The sequence below is a fragment of the Arachis ipaensis genome, chromosome B2 (assembly GCF_059453495.1).
Source record: "Arachis ipaensis isolate K30076 ecotype BB chromosome B2, ASM5945349v1, whole genome shotgun sequence".
In the NCBI taxonomy this organism is placed as follows: Eukaryota; Viridiplantae; Streptophyta; class Magnoliopsida; order Fabales; family Fabaceae; genus Arachis; species Arachis ipaensis.
This window is the reverse complement of record NC_142437.1, coordinates 85,820,469-85,837,296: the sequence shown is the minus strand read 5'-3', so window position 1 is coordinate 85,837,296 and position 16,828 is coordinate 85,820,469. Positions and strand designations below refer to the sequence as shown.

General features: G+C 37.7%; 1 non-coding gene across 1 annotated transcript; it reads left to right on the top strand.

The window, feature by feature from the left end:
* Positions 1-15,353: 15,353 nt before the first annotated feature.
* LOC148574684 (small nucleolar RNA R71) lies at positions 15,354-15,461 on the top strand. The gene has a single exon (XR_015906366.1). It is a non-coding gene; the product is annotated as a small nucleolar RNA R71 (small nucleolar RNA).
* Positions 15,462-16,828: the final 1,367 nt, after the last annotated feature.

Here is a 16,828-nt window from a genome sequence, read left to right as displayed (position 1 = left end):
AGGGACAATAATTTTGTAACACCCTAACTACCAAAGCTCACACTTCCGGCTGCGCGACTCTGATAGCTCGGACATTACGACGACACTTATACTATTTAATATTAAAATAGGAGCCCGTTTAAAACTTTAAACCGCAATACCGCTCCCAAAGATACTTTCGTTCGATAACGTACATCCATAAATACCATACAACTTACAAAAACTCATAAAGAGTACATCCATATATATACATAAATATATATAAATAATATTACAAACACAATACAATACAATTCCTATCCCTCTTACAGATTATATCAAGATAAGGGCGAGGGTGCAGTAAACCATAACTAAAATAATACAGAGCATCACAACAACAATTAAATAAGCTCTTCGTAACTTCTGCGCCCATATCCTGAAAGGGGAAAAATGTAGGGGGGTGAGAACATCATCCTCGAAAGGGTTCTCAGTAGAGGGTTTTTGGGAATTACTGTAATAGGATACATGAAGATAACTGCACCAGTGATTCAAAACCGTCTTATGCCTCCTTTCAAAAACAATGGTTTACAATGAAAGTAAAGTCGGAAATCTTTTCGGAAAGAAGAACGGTTCAATTCTCAAAAACTCAAAAGCCTTTCAAAACGGTTTATCTATGCTGAAACAAAATAGCCTTTCATATTTTATTCCAAACCAGAAATACAAAACCGAAATCAACCATCGGTTCATCTCATTCCAACCATGGCCCTAGGCCCAAACAATCCAACTATCAACCAATCACCACAATCCAACAGAGTCCCAGATGCAAACACAGATAGGAAGTTCAAGCACAAACAAACAGTTATTACAAGTAGAACAGTTAGCAATTAATCACATAGGCAAACCAAGTATAATATGCACACCCAACCAATGTCACACAAATGCATATGATGCATGCCTGTCCCTAGTGGCTGATGATATCATCTGTCGGTTACCAAGCCAACCCGACGTGTCTGGTAGCTAACCCGGACACAGTCTCTCTGTTGCGCTTTATTATCATTAGAGGGTATCTGCGCCCTGTCGCCATTAGAGGGTATCTGCGCCCTGTTGCCATTAGAGGGTATCTGTGCCCTGTCGCCATTAGAGGGTATCGGTGCCCTGTCACCCTTACAACCAGAGAGAAAACACAAGCATACTCGCATACAACATTCATCTCAGCCATCCGGCTTAAATTCACAATTCATTCGATTGCATACATGCATTTGTACTCAACCATGGATCACCATCCATCTCAGCCATCCGGCTCACGGTTCAATCTAGAACCAGCCAATTTATCAATAAATACAGCCCTTCGGCTTAAGTTCATAATTCATAATCAGCCATACGGCTCACAACTCATTCGGTAACCAGCCATAGTTCAATAGCATACATGGCCATTCCGGCTCACAACAAAACAACACTTCCAGCATTCAACATCATCAAATTCATAAAACCGGCATTTAAGCCATAAATCACTTTTCTCAAGCCATTTCACTTTGAAATCAAATTTCAACTCTTTTTAGCCTTGGCTTTAAAGATCTCATTTCTCAAATCATCTCAGGCTCATAAGCCAAATTTACTCAAAGTGAGTTCCCTTTTTAAAACAAAGCCACTCTCGGCATTCTCTTTCCAAAACTTCCAAAACCATGGAAAGTTAAAGATTCATTTTGGGAACATTCAAAATCACCCATCCCACAATGGGATTTTATGACAAAGTTTCTCGACAGAGTCCCAAGTCTTTAGGGGAGAATAGCATAACTCATTTCGCCGAATTCATTTAAAATCATTAAAACCTTGGCTTTCCGATTTGAGTAATAAAATAGGATCTAAGCCAAACCGAGTCACGTAATCATTTACTTCTTTCAAAGCCGTTTCCTTTACTTAGGAAAAACCAGCTTCAACCCCCATGATAAATTCTAAAGCATTTCAACTGTTCAAAATTGTTTTAGTCTTGCAAAAGTTCAGAGTTCAAAGAGTACTTAAAACCTTTCTCAAAACATTTCAAAATAAAACTTGTCAATAGACATTCAGGTTCTTTCAAAGTCATTGAAACTTCTTTAATTGAAACCCCCAAGTCAAATTCAAGGCATAAACCCTTTTCGCATTCAAACAGCTTTAAAACACAAGTTTCATCTAAATAACTTTCTCTTGAAAGAGATACAATGCCTTTCTTAAGAAGCAAGACTAAATCACAATTTCTTCTTTACTAACTCATTTCGAAAGCATGAATCATCCTTTTCTTGATAATTCAAATAAAATAACAGAAGTCTTTAACTCATCATTTTCCAGACAACATTTCAATAAAGACTCGGATTTTATAGAAATTTCGGCAGCACCTCCCCTAAAACTTGGACTTTTGCCACCCGGTTCGGGTCCCAACTAAACCGTTTCTCATTCCTTTCAACAGTTCAAATCCAGAAATCAATTCAAAAGCAAGCTAAATCCAACAGTCGCCTCAGTGGCATATCTCAAGGAAACCATTTCAAAAATCAACTCAATATCAACCGATTTAACTAATTTCTAAAGCTTTAAAGAATCGGCTCAATAACAAATCATTTGTCCAAAACCAAGTCAATTAAAGTAAACCAGGCTGAATTCAAAAGTGCGTTCGACTTTTCACATTATCAAGATAATTAACTCAATTCAAATCAATCCTCAACGGATCAAACTCAGATTTCAAATCTTTAAAGAATCAACCTCAAAATATTATATTTCACAAGCCGCACAACAATTCAGCCAAACAAGCATCCTTAACCATTCGAGACAATCAAATAACACACAAGGCAGATACAATCACCAAATACCAATTGTCTCATATCAGTATCCATATGTAATAATTCCAATACATAAAACATAGTTTTTGGAAAGCGCCCCTACCTCAAAACGCAATTCCATAATCCAAACGCCTCATAAGTCCTTCGCCTCAACTCAAAATCAAAGGCAGCTTCAAAGCACAGCCCCACACATTTTTGCAGCAGCATAAACAGCTCTAAATTACAACAAGCAACCTCAGTTACTAAACTCTAAGGACATTAATACTATAAGGGCTTTAGTACACATACGAGACACTAACGCAGGGCTTTTGAAACACAGCTACTTACCAAAATAACCAAATGAGGCAGCTGCGATTTCGAACCGGCTCGGCAACAGCTCCGGCGGTGGCCAGAAGCCCCAGTGGGTCATCTATAAAAAACCGCGTAGCATCAAAACCTTTTCAAAATTCCAAATGACCGAAACCACAAATTTAAAACCCTTACCGAAAGGTCGAAACTCGCAGAAATCACTAAACAGAGCAGCTCTATCAACGACGGCTTGTACCACAACGACCCAGGCAGCGGCATCAACTGAACAGCAGCTTCGATGCTGCCATTCCAGTGTGTTTCTTACTTCTGCCGTGACACAGCAACTCAGAATCAGCATAGCCGCATCACATTCATCAACGGCGGCTCCATTAGCAACCACCATAGCATCCTGGCCTCAGTAGCGGCTTCCAAAGGCAACGGCGGCGTGCTGAACCCAGAACCCAAATGGAGCAGCGGTAAGAACAGCGGCCATGGGTGACAGCGACGCGAGCTCCAATGGTGGCAGGATGGGATGGCGGCTAAGCGCGGTGGCTACTCCCTCACGGTGAGTCTCAACAGTGACGGTGGACTTGGCTTGACGGTGGCTGGGCAGCGACGAGTTTTCCGGCGACAGAACAAGCAGGACTGGCGACGGCAAGGAGGCCCGACGACGGTGACCCAGGCAGCGATGGTCTCCCCTGTCGCGCTCTCCCTCTCTCTGCCGTGCAAACTCCCATCTCCCTCTCTCGTCATGTTCGCCGGCAGAGGCAAGATGGCGGCGACTCAGCAACCGCGTGGTGACGGCGCGAACAGATCCTTCCTCTCCCTTCAGCTAGCAATGGCGGCAGCTGGACGAGGCGATGGCGGCGACGCTCCTCCTTCCCTTCTTCGCCGCAGCTTAGTCCCCCTCTCCCTCTCTTCTACCCTTTCCCGACTCAGCCTTCCCTTTCTTTTTTCTTTTCTTTTGTTCAAGAAGAAAAGCAAGCTGCGCTTGCTACTGCTGCTGGGTGAGGGAAACATTGTGGGTGTTACGGCTGGGTCTTGGGGGAAAACGGGTCGGGTTATGGTTTTTAGGGTTAGGATTTCATTTTAAAAAATTAAGGTTAGGGGTAAAATGGTAATTTCAAATGAAATTGGAAATAATATAGTAATTAGAAATAAATTCTAGTCCAACAATAATAATGTATAAAAATACTATTTGCTCCTCTATTTTTACAAATTACTTTCAATAAAATGCCCAAATCAAATAAATAGAAATAATATACTTAATTTCTTCATTTTTCCAAAATAGCAATAGTAATATTTAAAATATTACTTACCTAATCCAAATCATATAAAATCCTTATTATTTCATAACTCGCAACTTTATAATTTAAATATAGAAAATATTCCAATAATTATAAAATTGGATAAAGATCATATCTCGTCGCAAATCCAATAAACCAAAACTTGCCTTAATTATCTTTAATAAAATAATTTCTGAAATTAAGGCTATAAATAACTGTAGGATTTGAGACTTGATTATAATAAGACTTTTCAAAGATTCTGGGTCTTACAAATTTTAGAAAAACTCATCTTCCTAATTAAGAACAAACCAGCAACAACAATTAGGAACAATAATTTTAGTCAAACTCATCTTTCTAATTAAGAACATACCAGCAACAACAATAGGAATATATTGGTTAATTTATTTAAAGTTGATTTATTTTAAAAATGTAAGAGACATTTTTAATGTACTTACTCTAGAGAGCGTTTGTCATGACTCAACAATATATTGATATGTGAATTTAACTAATATATGTGCCTTTAATCAACCATAAAAATTTAAAAATCAAATTCTAACCTTAGAAGAAGACATTGTTGACTTGTAGCTTGTAGGAGAGGGCTCGGATTGGACTGCTCAGTGACCGAGAGGAACTGTTCGGTGACTGGAGTGCTACTCGATGACGGACTTGACTGGACTGCTCGGCTTAAGGTTTGTTGCAACGACGATTGGACGACGGCATGGACTGGATGACGATGTAGACAGGACGACGGCACAAACTGGATGGCGCTGCGGGCTAGACGATGTCGCTTTCCAGCTTTTTGCTATGCCTGCGACTGAGATGAATGGACGACTTGTGATGACTTTGAGCGATGATGGACGACTTCCTTGATGGCGGACGATGCTTTCTGGCTCTCTTAGGCTCTTATTCTCTCAGGCATGGAGGTCGAAGGAGGAAGAATGGAAGATGGAAGTGAGTTGTGGGTGAGTGACTGAGTGGGTGACTGTGCGTGAAAGGGGAAGAAAGTTAGGGATTTGGACTGATGAACTCCTTTATTACTAAGTTAAAGGGTAAATTAGTAAAAATAAGCACTCATGAACACCTTCCTTGGTTCGGTTCGATTTTAACCAAGTCAACCGAAAACCAAACCGAACCGATCGATTTAATTAAAAAAAAACTAACAAATTAATTTTTTTTTCATTCAGTTGTTGTAAAGTTCAGTTCGATTTTGCCGTAATTTTCTGTCCAGTTTGGTAACTTACACCCCTAAGATTATCTATAAATTACGATAGCATCAGTAAAAAGGAGAGCGCTTTATTTTTTTGTAGATTTAGCTTACCTAAACTTTGGCGCTATTGGGCACGCACAAATATCAGCTATGAAAGTGGTTACTGTAAAACCCAAATTTTTGAAAATTAAATAATTAATTATCTATGTTTCATTATATTTATTGAGATTTTGTTTTTAAGAAAATTATTTTACTAAAAATAATTAAATAAAATTTTATAATTATTGTAGTTTAATTTAATTATGACTTATTCTAATAGTTTGAATTATTTATTAAAAACTATTTTGATAAACAAAATTTAAATTAATTATTATTATTATTATTATTATTATTATTATTAATAATAATAATAATAATAATAATAATAATAATAATAATAACAATAATAAAGGTGACACCTAACCACCCTTCCTTTGTCCAAATCACCATCAAATCTATTAAGCACATTCATTATGCAATAACCGAACTTGCATGTTATCCAAACAAAAGAGAGTGGTCGAATTTCATGGAAAAAACCGTGAGTTCCTTACATTTTCCTTTTTTCGATTTTTTTTATCCGTAACTCCAATAAAAAATTTAATCTGGTAAGAGTATTTGTATCTTCCTCCTCTATACGTTGGCGTTATTTTTGTCCGGTAAAAGTTGACGGTAACGTAACTCTCCTTCTCCTCGAGTTCGGCCAATTGAAGTTTTAGGAGACAAAGACGATTTCTGATGTTTTCTTCTTCAGCAGCTTAGTCAGAAAACTTCATTGGAGTTTCGAGTATTTTAAATTCTTACGGAGGTAGGGTTTTGATGTGTTCTCATTGATTAAATTTGAGTTGGATAAGTGAATGTTGATTTAGTTGATTATTGTTTGAGTTTGAATGAGTTTATGTTGAATTATTGTTGTTGCTTGTGATTTGTTGGTTTGGCTACGAGGAACAGCTCAGCTGTGGTTGTTTTAATGATTTTGAGGGCTGTTGTTAAGTTTGAATATTGAGAAATTGATGAGATTTGGTGGTTCAAAAATTAAATTAAAAGCTATGAAAAATTGGTAACCGAAAAACTCGAAAAACGGATTAAAATACAAGTAATATTTTGAAAGAAAAAGGCTAAGGGTTTCGGTTTTGATATAAGAGAAAGATTAGTAATTAAATTGTATTTTTGAAGGGGTAAAAATGGGTATTTTTTAAAAGATCATGATTGTTTTTATAAATATGAAAATAAGTGAGGGTTCAAATATAATTTTATAAAATATTGAGGTTGAAAATAGAATATTAAAAATTTCATGATTTAAAAAGTAATTAATAAAAGTTTAAAAATAAGGTTTTATAAACTAAGTTTTAAAAGAAGATTATAAATATTATTTTAAATACTTCTTTAAAATTATTCATTTATATTAAAATAAATTATTATTAAAATTAGTATTTATCAAAGATGTTATTTTGTAAGAATATTATAATGTATAATATTAATGAGAAAGCAAGCAAGTAGAGTAATTTTAAAAGCTTTAGAGAACGCAGACTTAATTAAAGAACTTTACAATTCTTTTCCATAAGACACTTAGGGAGAGGTGATGTAGGAAAGTTGTTCGTCAAGAATTTCTCAATGAAATCTCGTTGCAAGTATAGTTCTAAACCAACAAACAATCCTCAATCAAAGTTTAATTTGTTTGTCACAAGTACAAACTCCAATAAAAATAACTGAAGCATTTAAATCTCGGGTCATCTCTCAAGGAATTGTAGGGAGGTGTGTTCATTATTGGTTATGATGTATTTCTTTTTGGGGGGGGGGTTTAGGTTTGATAACAAGAAATTAAAATGAAAGAAAGTAAAGGAAATTCAAATGATAAAAAGGTCTTGGCAAGGGTTGATGTTTAATGATCTCTATCCTTGTCACTAACCACAACATGATAATTACATTGATCAATCCCATTTAGTCATCCTCTAACAAGTGAAGGAAAGTCAAATGAGCTTCATTAATCCTAATCCATAAGTTCTAGCCACTCACTAATTAACTTAGCGAAAGCTAGTGTCAATGGACACCAATTATCAATCATTTAGACATTAGTAACTCTAGGTCACCCAAGTTACCATCCCAAGCCAAGAATAATAAAATTCTACACTAAAATCCAACCAAGAATTTTATCAAATACTTGGAAGGCATAAAAGGAAAGCAAGATAAAATTGTAAGAAATATAAATCTAACACTACCAAGGGCATAAGAATAACAATAACAAAGCAATTAAATAAGAACAACATCAAACATAAATTGCATTAATTGAAATACAAGGAAACAAGAGTGCATGAACATAAAGGTAACAAAATAAAGAAAATGACAAGTAAAACTAGAAGAGCAAAGATGTAAGAACAATAAATTGAAAGGAAAAGTAAATGAAACGAGAATTAATCCTAGATCTAAAGAGAATTAAATCTAATATAACCTAATTCTACCCTAAGTCTAGAGAGAAGAGAGAGCTTCTCTCTCTAGAATGACCTAAAGCATGTTTCTAATCTAAACTAACTGCCCCCTTGATCCATCTTGAATCCAGCCTCTAATAGCTTCAGAAATGAGTTGGATCTGGGCCTGAGCAGCTCAGAAATTGCCCCAACAAATTGCCCTTAATGAGGTCACGTGCCGCTTGTCATGCGTACGCGTCAGTCATGCGTACGCGTCATCTTGCAATTCTCTGTCACGCGTACGCATCATGTCACGCGTACGCGTCGTTGACAAATCACCTTATCATGCGCGTGCGTCGCTCATGCATGCGCGTCGCCACGAAATCTCCAAATGCTCATTTTTTCATGAATTCTTTACTTTGCATGCTTTTTCTTCACTTCTTCCATCCAATACTTGCCTTATGAATCTGAAATCACTCAACAAACATATCAAGGTATCGAATGGGATTAAGATGAATTAAAATTTAGCAATTTAAGGCCTAAAAAGCATGTTTTCACTCTTAAGTGCAAATTAGGGAGAATTACAAAACCATGCTATTTCATTGAATAAATGTGAGATAAGTTGATAAAATTCCTCAAATTAAGCACAAGAAAAACCACAAAATTGGGGTTTATCAACCTCCCCACACTTAAAAAATAACATGAGGATGAGGGAATAATGTGAAGATAATTTATATTACGGCATGATAGGAAAGAAAATAAGAAGAAAGAAAAATATTAAAGAAACCTGCAGGAGAGCAGAGAACAAAGATTACAAGAAACGAAAGAGAGAACGAAAAAAAAAGAGACAAGAAGAGATATTGTTTACCTGCTGAAAGCGAGCAGAGATATGGTGGTGAGTCCACCGAGATTTGCTTCTAGAGATATATCGGCCAATCCAGGGGATGGTCGCACCTATAAGACAGAGGTTGCTTACAGAAGTTATCGATACATACATTGGCCAGAGAGAGCCTCACCTGTAAGACAGAGGTTGCTTACAGAGGTTATGTTTGCATACATCGGCTCAAGAGAGTCGCACATGTAAGACAGAAATCGCTTACAGAGGTTATGATACTGGAAACTAAACTCAGACAAAGGTTGCTGAGTTACGTCGGGAGCGGGTCGAAACCGACAGACGAGCTCGTTACCTGCACTAGGGATAGACATGCATCATACTTGTTTGCGCATATTTGTTTGTGAGTGTGTTTTCTATGATTGTGTGTGCTTGTAATTGGGTTTTGTATTCTGTAGTTATTGAATTGGCTCGTACTTTGTTGACTGTTGTTACTGACCAAGTATATGCAAAATGGATATAACTATACACCCCGACCTTACTAAGAACTCCCCAGTTCTTACCCCCTATTTTCACCCCCTTTCAGCTACAGGTGCAATGGCTTATTGCGAAACTGCAGGAGCACAGAGGAATATGTTTAGGAGATGAGTTGTTAGAATTTATTTTCCCTTCGTCTTGTTAGTTAGAGTTTTATTCAGGGGGGTAGGTTTTGTAATTGCTTTTGTATGTAATACTACAATGTATTATTTATATGAAGTATGTGAATATGTGTTGTTTGTTCTTGTTGAAAAAGTTATAAGTTTTAGTAAAACCATCGATAGGTTACGCGTAAAAGCTCAATATTAAATAGATAATAAAAGGAATTAGGTTAGTAACGCCTTACTTTTGGTACAATCATGAGGTGCATAAGTTCTAGCTACTCACTAATTAACTTAGTGAAAGCTAGTGTCAATGGACACTGGTGGACGAAATTGTGATCACATTAATGTAGTACTCTTTGTTATTGTATGGAATCATTATTATGGCTCTTTACTATGTGTGGACACAACTCCGTTCAACTAACCAGCAAGTGTACTGGGTCGTCCAAGTAATAAACCTTACGTGAGTAAGGGTCGATCCCACAGAGATTGTTGGCTTGAAGCAAGCTATGGTCACCTTGCAAATCTCAGTCAGGCGGATTTAAACATGATACTTTATTAGATTAAAATAAACAATAAAAGGGATAGAGATACTTATGTAGATTCATTGGCAGGAATTTCAGATAAGCGAATGGAGATGCTTTTCGTTCCTCTGAACCTCTGCTTTCCTACTATCTTCATCCAATCAGTCTTACTCCTTTCCATGGCTGGCTTTATGTGATACATCACCACTGTCAATGGCTACTTTCGGTCATTTCTCGGGAAAATGATCCAATGCCCTGTCACGGCATGGCTAATCGTCTGGAGGTATCACCCTTGTCAATGACTTCATCTTATCCTCTCAGTGAATCATCTGCTCACGCACCCTGTCACGGCACGGCTATTCATCTGTCGGTTCTCGATCATGCTGGAATAGGATTTACTATCCTTTTGCGTCTGTCACTAACGCCCTGCAATCGCGAGTTCGGAGCTCGTCACAGTCATTCAATCATTGAATCCTACTCGGAATACCACAGACAAGGTTTAGACTTTCCGGATTCTCTTGAATGCCGCCATCATTCTAGCTTACGCCACGAAGATTCTGGTTAGGAGATCTAAGAGATACTCATTCTAGCTTAATTCATGTAGAACAGAAGTGTTTGTCAGGCACGCGTTCATAAGGGGGAAGGATGATGAGCGTCACACATAATCATCACCTTCATCACGTTCTTGGGTGCGAATGGATTTCTTAGAAGCGAAATAAGAAGAATTGAATAGAAAACAGTAGTACTTGCATTAATCTTTGAGGAACAGCAGAGCTCCACACCTTAATCTATGGAGTGTAGAAACTCTACCGTATGAAAATACATAAGTGAAGGTCCAGGCATGGCCGAGATGGCCAGCCCCCTAAATGAGATCAATAGTCTCCTAAGATGAACAATGGATTAAAACTGAGACCAAAGATGCCTAATACAATAGTAAGAGGTCCTATTTATAATAAACTAGCTACTAGGGTTTACATGAGTAAGTATTTGATGTATAAATCCACTTCCGGGGCCCACTTGGTGTGTGTTTGGGCTGAGCTTAAGTGTAGCACGTGCAGAGGCCATTTGTGGAGCTGAATGCCAGTATTTGTGCCAGTTTGGGCGTTCAACTCTGGTTTTGGATCCTTTTCTGGCGCTGGACGCCAGATTTGGGCAGAAGGCTGGCGTTGAACGCCAGTTTACGTCGTCAATTCTTGGTCAAAGTATGGACTATTATATATTTCTGGAAAGCCCTAGATGTCTACTTTCCAACGCAATTGAAAGCGCGCCATTTCGAGTTCTGTAGCTCCAGAAAATCCACTTTGAGTGCAGGAAGGTCAGAATCCAACAGCATCAGCAGTCCTTTTTCAACCTCTGAATCTGATTTCTGCTCAAGTCCCTCAATTTCAGCCAGAAAATACCTGAAATCACAGAAAAACACACAAACTCATAGTAAAGTCCAGAAATGTGAATTTAACATAAAATCTATTAAAAACATCCCTAAAAGTAACTAGATCCTACTAAAAACATACTAAAAACAATGTCAAAAAGCGTATAAATTATCCGCTCATTACAACACCAAACTTAAATTGTTGCTTGTCCCCAAGCAACTGAAAATCAAAATAGGATAAAAAGAATAGAATATACTATAAATTCCAAACTATCAATGAAACATAGCTGCAATCATATGAGCGAGACTTATAGCTTTTTGCCTCTTGAATAGTTTTGGCATCTCACTTTATCCATTGAAGTTTAGAATGATTGGCATCTATAGGAACTTTAGCTTTTGAATAGTGTTATTGACTCTCCTAGTTCAGTATGATGATTCTTGAACACAGCTTCTTTATGAGTCTTGGCCGTGGCCCTAAGCACTTTGTTTTCCAGTATTACCACCGGATACATAAATGCCACAGACACATAATTGGGTGAACCCTTTCAGATTGTGACTCAGCTTTGCTAAAGTCCCCAATTAGAGGTGTCCAGGGTTCTTAAGCACACTCTTCTTTTGCTTTGGACCTTGACTTTAACCGCTCAGTCTCAAGTTTTCACTTGACACCTACACGCCACAAGCACATGGTTAGGGACAGCTTGGTTTAGCCGCTTAGACCAGGATTTTATTCCTTTAGGCCCTCCTATCCACTGATGCTCAAAGCCTTGGGATCCTTTTTATTTGCCCTTGCCTTTTGGTTTTAAGGGTTATTGGCTTTTTCTGCTTGCTTTTTCTTTTTCTTTCTATTTTTTCTTTTTTTCGCCTATTTTTTTCTTTTTTTTTTTCTGCAAGCTTTGTTCTTTGCTGCTTTTTCTTGCTTCAAGAATCATTTTTATGATTTTTCAGATTATCAAATAACATGTCTCCTAGTCATCATTCTTTCAAGAGCCAATATATTTAACATTCTTAAACAACAACTTCAAAAGACATATGCACTGTTCAAGCATACATTCAGAAAACAAGAAGCATTGTCACCACATCAATATAATTAAGCTAGGTTCAAGGATAAATTTGAAACTCATGTACTTCTTGTTCTTTTGAATTAAAACATTTTTCATTTAAGAGAGGTGATGGATTCATAGGACATTCATATCTTTAAGACAAAGTTACTAACTACTAATGATCATGTAATGAAGACACAAACATAGATAAGCACATAACATAGAAAACGAAAAACAGAGAGAGTAAGAACAAGGAATGAGTCCACCTTAGTGATGTCCTTGAGCTCTTCTATGTCTCTTCCTTGTCTTTGCTGCTCCTCCTTCATTGCTTTTAGATCTTCTCTGATTTCATTAAGGATGATGGAGTGCTCTTGATGTTCCACCCTTAGTTGCTTCCAATAATTGTGTGGAAGAAAATGTATCCCCTGAGGTATCTCAGGGATCTCTTGATTTGCAGTCAAATGTTCTACCACTGAGCTATAGACCCTTGATGGAAGCTTTTGTCTTCCCTTTCCTCTTTCTAGAGGTTTCTCTGGCCTTAGGTGCCATCAATGGTTATGGAAAAAAACAAAAAAAGCTATGCTTTTACCACACCAAACTTAGAATGTTGCTCGCCCTCGAGCAAAAGAAGAAAGAATAGAAGAAGACGAGGATATGGAGGAGATAGATGGGAGTGTGTATTCGGCCATATGGGTGGGATTGGGTGGGAGAGAGTTGTTGAATTTTTGAAGGTAGTGGGTGTATGGATGTGAGTGGTAAATGGAAGAAAAAGGTGATCATGAATGGAAAGAGAGATGATGAGGTAGGTGGGGATCCTGTGGGGTCCACAAATCTTGAGGTGTCAAGGCATTTACATCCCTGCACCAATTTAGGCATGTAAAATGCCCTTGCACACAACTCTGGGCGTTCAGCGCCAGGTTGGTGCCTATTTTGGGCGTTCAATGCCCCTTTGCTGCCATTTCTGGCGTTGAACGCCAGAACCATGCTTGTTCTGGGCGTTCAACGCCAGGATGCTCCCATTCTGGGCGTTCAGCGCCAGAACTATGCTCTGTTCTGGTGTTTGAACGCCAGACAGATGCTTCTCCAGGGTGTGATTTTTCTTCTGCTGTTTTTGATTCCGTTTTCAATTTTTATATTTATTTTGTGACTCCATATGATCATGAACCTAAGAAAACATGAAAAACAATAAAAATAAGAATTAGATAAACATTGGGTTGCCTCCCAACAAGCGCTTCTTTAATGTCAATAGCTTGACAGTGGGCTCTCATGGAGCCTCACAGATGTGCAGAGCTTTGTTGAAACTCTCCAACACCAAACTTAGAGTTTGGATATGGGAGTTCAACACCAAACTTAGAGTTTGGTTGTGGCCTCCCAACACCAAACTTAGAGTTTGACTGTTGGGGCTCTGGTTGACTCTGCTTTGAGAGAAGCTTTTCAAGCTTCCTCTCCATGGTTGCAGAGGGAGATCCTTGAGTTTTGAATACAAGGGAGTTCTCATTCCATTGAAGGACTATTTCACCTCTGTCAACATCAATCACAACTCTTGCTGTGGCCAGGAAAGGTCTTCCTAAGATGATGGATTCATCCTCTTCCTTTCCAGTATCCAGGACTATGAAATCAGCAGGGATGTAAAGGCCCTCAACCTTTACTAACACGTCTTCTACTTGTCCATAGGCCTGTCTTCTTGAGCTGTCCGCCATCTCTAATGAGATTTTAGCAGCTTGCACCTCATAGATTCCCAGTTTCTCTATTACAGAGAGGGGCATGAGGTTTATTCCTGAACCAAGGTCACACAGAGCCTTAAAGATCATGGTGCCTATGGTACAGGGTATTATGAACTTTCCAGGATCCTGTCTCTTCTGAGGCAATGTCAGTTGATCCAGATCACTTAGTTCATTGATGAACAAGGGAGGTTCAACTTCCCAAGCATCAATGCCAAACAATTTGGCATTCAGCTTCATGATTGCACCAAGAAACTTGGCAGTTTGCTCTTCAGTGACATCCTCATTCTCTTCAGAAGAGGAATACTCATCAGAGCTCATGAAGGGCATCAGGAGGTTCAATGGAATCTCTATGGTCTCTAGATGAGCCTTAGAGTCCTTTGGTTCCCCAGAGGGAAGCTCCTTATTGATTACTGGACGTCCCTGGAGGTCTTCCTCCTTGGGATTCACATCCTCTCCTCTCCTCAGAGGTTCGGCCATGGCGCTTATGTCAATGGCCTTGCACTCTCCTTTTGGGTTCTCTTCTGTATTGCTTGGGAGAGTACTAGGAGGGATTTCAGTGATCCTTTTACTCAGCTGGCCCACTTGTGCTTCCAGATTTCTAATGGAAGATCTTGTTTCATTCATGAAACTTACAGTGGCCTTAGATAGATCAGAGACTAGATTTGCTAAATTAGAAGCATTTTGTTCAGAGTTCTCTGTCTGTTGCTGAGTTGATGATGGAAAAGGTTTGCTATTGCTAAACCTGTTTCTTCCACCATTATTAAAGCCTTATTGGGGCTTTTGATCCTTCCATGAGAAATTTGGATGATTTCTCCATGTTGAGTTATAGGTGTTTCCATAAGGTTCACCTAAGTAATTTACCTCTGCTATTGCAGGGTTCTTAGGATCATAGGCTTCTTCTTCAGAAGATGCCTCTTGAGTACTGTTGGATGCAGCTTGCATTCCATGCAGACTCTGAGAAATCATATTGACTTGCTGAGTCAATATTTTGTTCTAAGCCAATATGGCATTCAGAGTATCAACTTCAAGAACTCCCTTCTTCATAGGCGTCCCATTATTCACAGGATTCCTTTCAGAAGTGTACATGAACTGGTTATTAGCAACCATGTCAATGAGTTCTTGAGCTTCTGCAGGCGTTTTCTTTAGGTGAATGGATCCACCTGCAGAAGTGTCCAGTGACATCTTTGATAGCTCAGACAGACCATCATAGAATATATCCAGGATGGTCCATTCTGAAAGCATGTCAGAAGGACACTTTTTGGTCAACTGTTTGTATCTTTCCCAAGCTTCATAGAGAGATTCACCTTCTTTCTGTCTGAAGGTTTGAACATCAGCTCTAAGCTTGCTCAGCTTTTGAGGAGGAAAGTACTTGGCTAAGAAAGTCGTGACCAGCTTATCCCAAGAGTTCATGCTGTCTTTAGGTTGAGAATCCAACCATAATCTAGCTCTGTCTCTTACAGCAAAAGGGAAAAGCATGAGCCTGTAGACTTCAGGATCTACTCCATTAGTCTTAACAGTATCACATATCTGCAAGAATTCAGTTAAGAACTGAAAAGGATCTTCAGATGGAAGTCCATGAAACTTGCAGTTCTGCTGCATCAGAGAAACTAATTGAGGTTTCAGCTCAAAGTTGTTTGCTCCAATGGCAGGAATGGAGATGCTTCTTCCATGTAAATTGGAATTAGGTGCAGTAAAGTCACCAAGCATTCTCCTTGCATTGTTGTTGGGTTCGGCTGCCATCTCCTTTACTTGTTCAAAATTTTCAATCAAGTTGTCTCTGGATTGTTGTAATTTAGATTCTCTTAATTTTCTCTTCAGAGTCCTTTCAGGTTCTGGATCAGCTTCAACAAGAATGCCTTTTTCTCTGTCCCTGCTCATAAGAAAGAGGAGAGAAAAAGAAAAGAAGAGGAATCCTCTATGTCACAGTAAAGAGGATCCTTATTGTTAGTAGAAGAAAAAAAGAAGAAATTCGAACACAGATAGAAGAGGGGGTTCGAATTTGGTGATGATGTGAGGAAGAGATGTTAGTTAATGAATGAATAAATAGAATAGGATGAGAGAGAAGGGGTGGATTTTCGAAAATTATTTTTGAAAAGGGGTTAGTGATTTTTGAAAATTGGTTTTTGAAAAATTGTTAGTAATTTTCGAAAATTAAGTTTTTTTTTTTAAAAATTAAAATAATTAATAAATTAAAAAAAGAAATTTTGAAAAAGGGGAGAGATATTTTTGAAAATGAGAGAGAGAGAGTTAGTTAGGTGGTTTTGAAAAAGTTAAGAAACAAACAAAAAGTTAGTTAGTTAGTTGAAATAAATTTTGAAAACCAATTTTGAAAAGATAAGAAGTTAGGAAGTTAGAAAAGATATTTTGAAAAGATATTTTTGAAAAAGATAAGATAAGAAGATATTTTTGAAAAGATATGATAAAATTAGTTTTGAAAAAGATTTGATTTTTAAAATCACAATTAATGACTTGATTCATAAGAAATCACAAGATATGATTCTAGAACTTAAAGTTTGAATCTTTCTTAACAAGCAAGTAACAAACTTCAAATTTTTGAATCAAAACATTAATTGATTATGTTATTTTCGAAAATTTGGTATAAAATTAAGAAAAAGATTTTTGAAAAATATTTTTGGAATTTTCGAAAATAACTAATAATTTTGAAAAAGATTTGATTTTTGAAAAAGATTTTGAAAAAGATAAGATTTTCA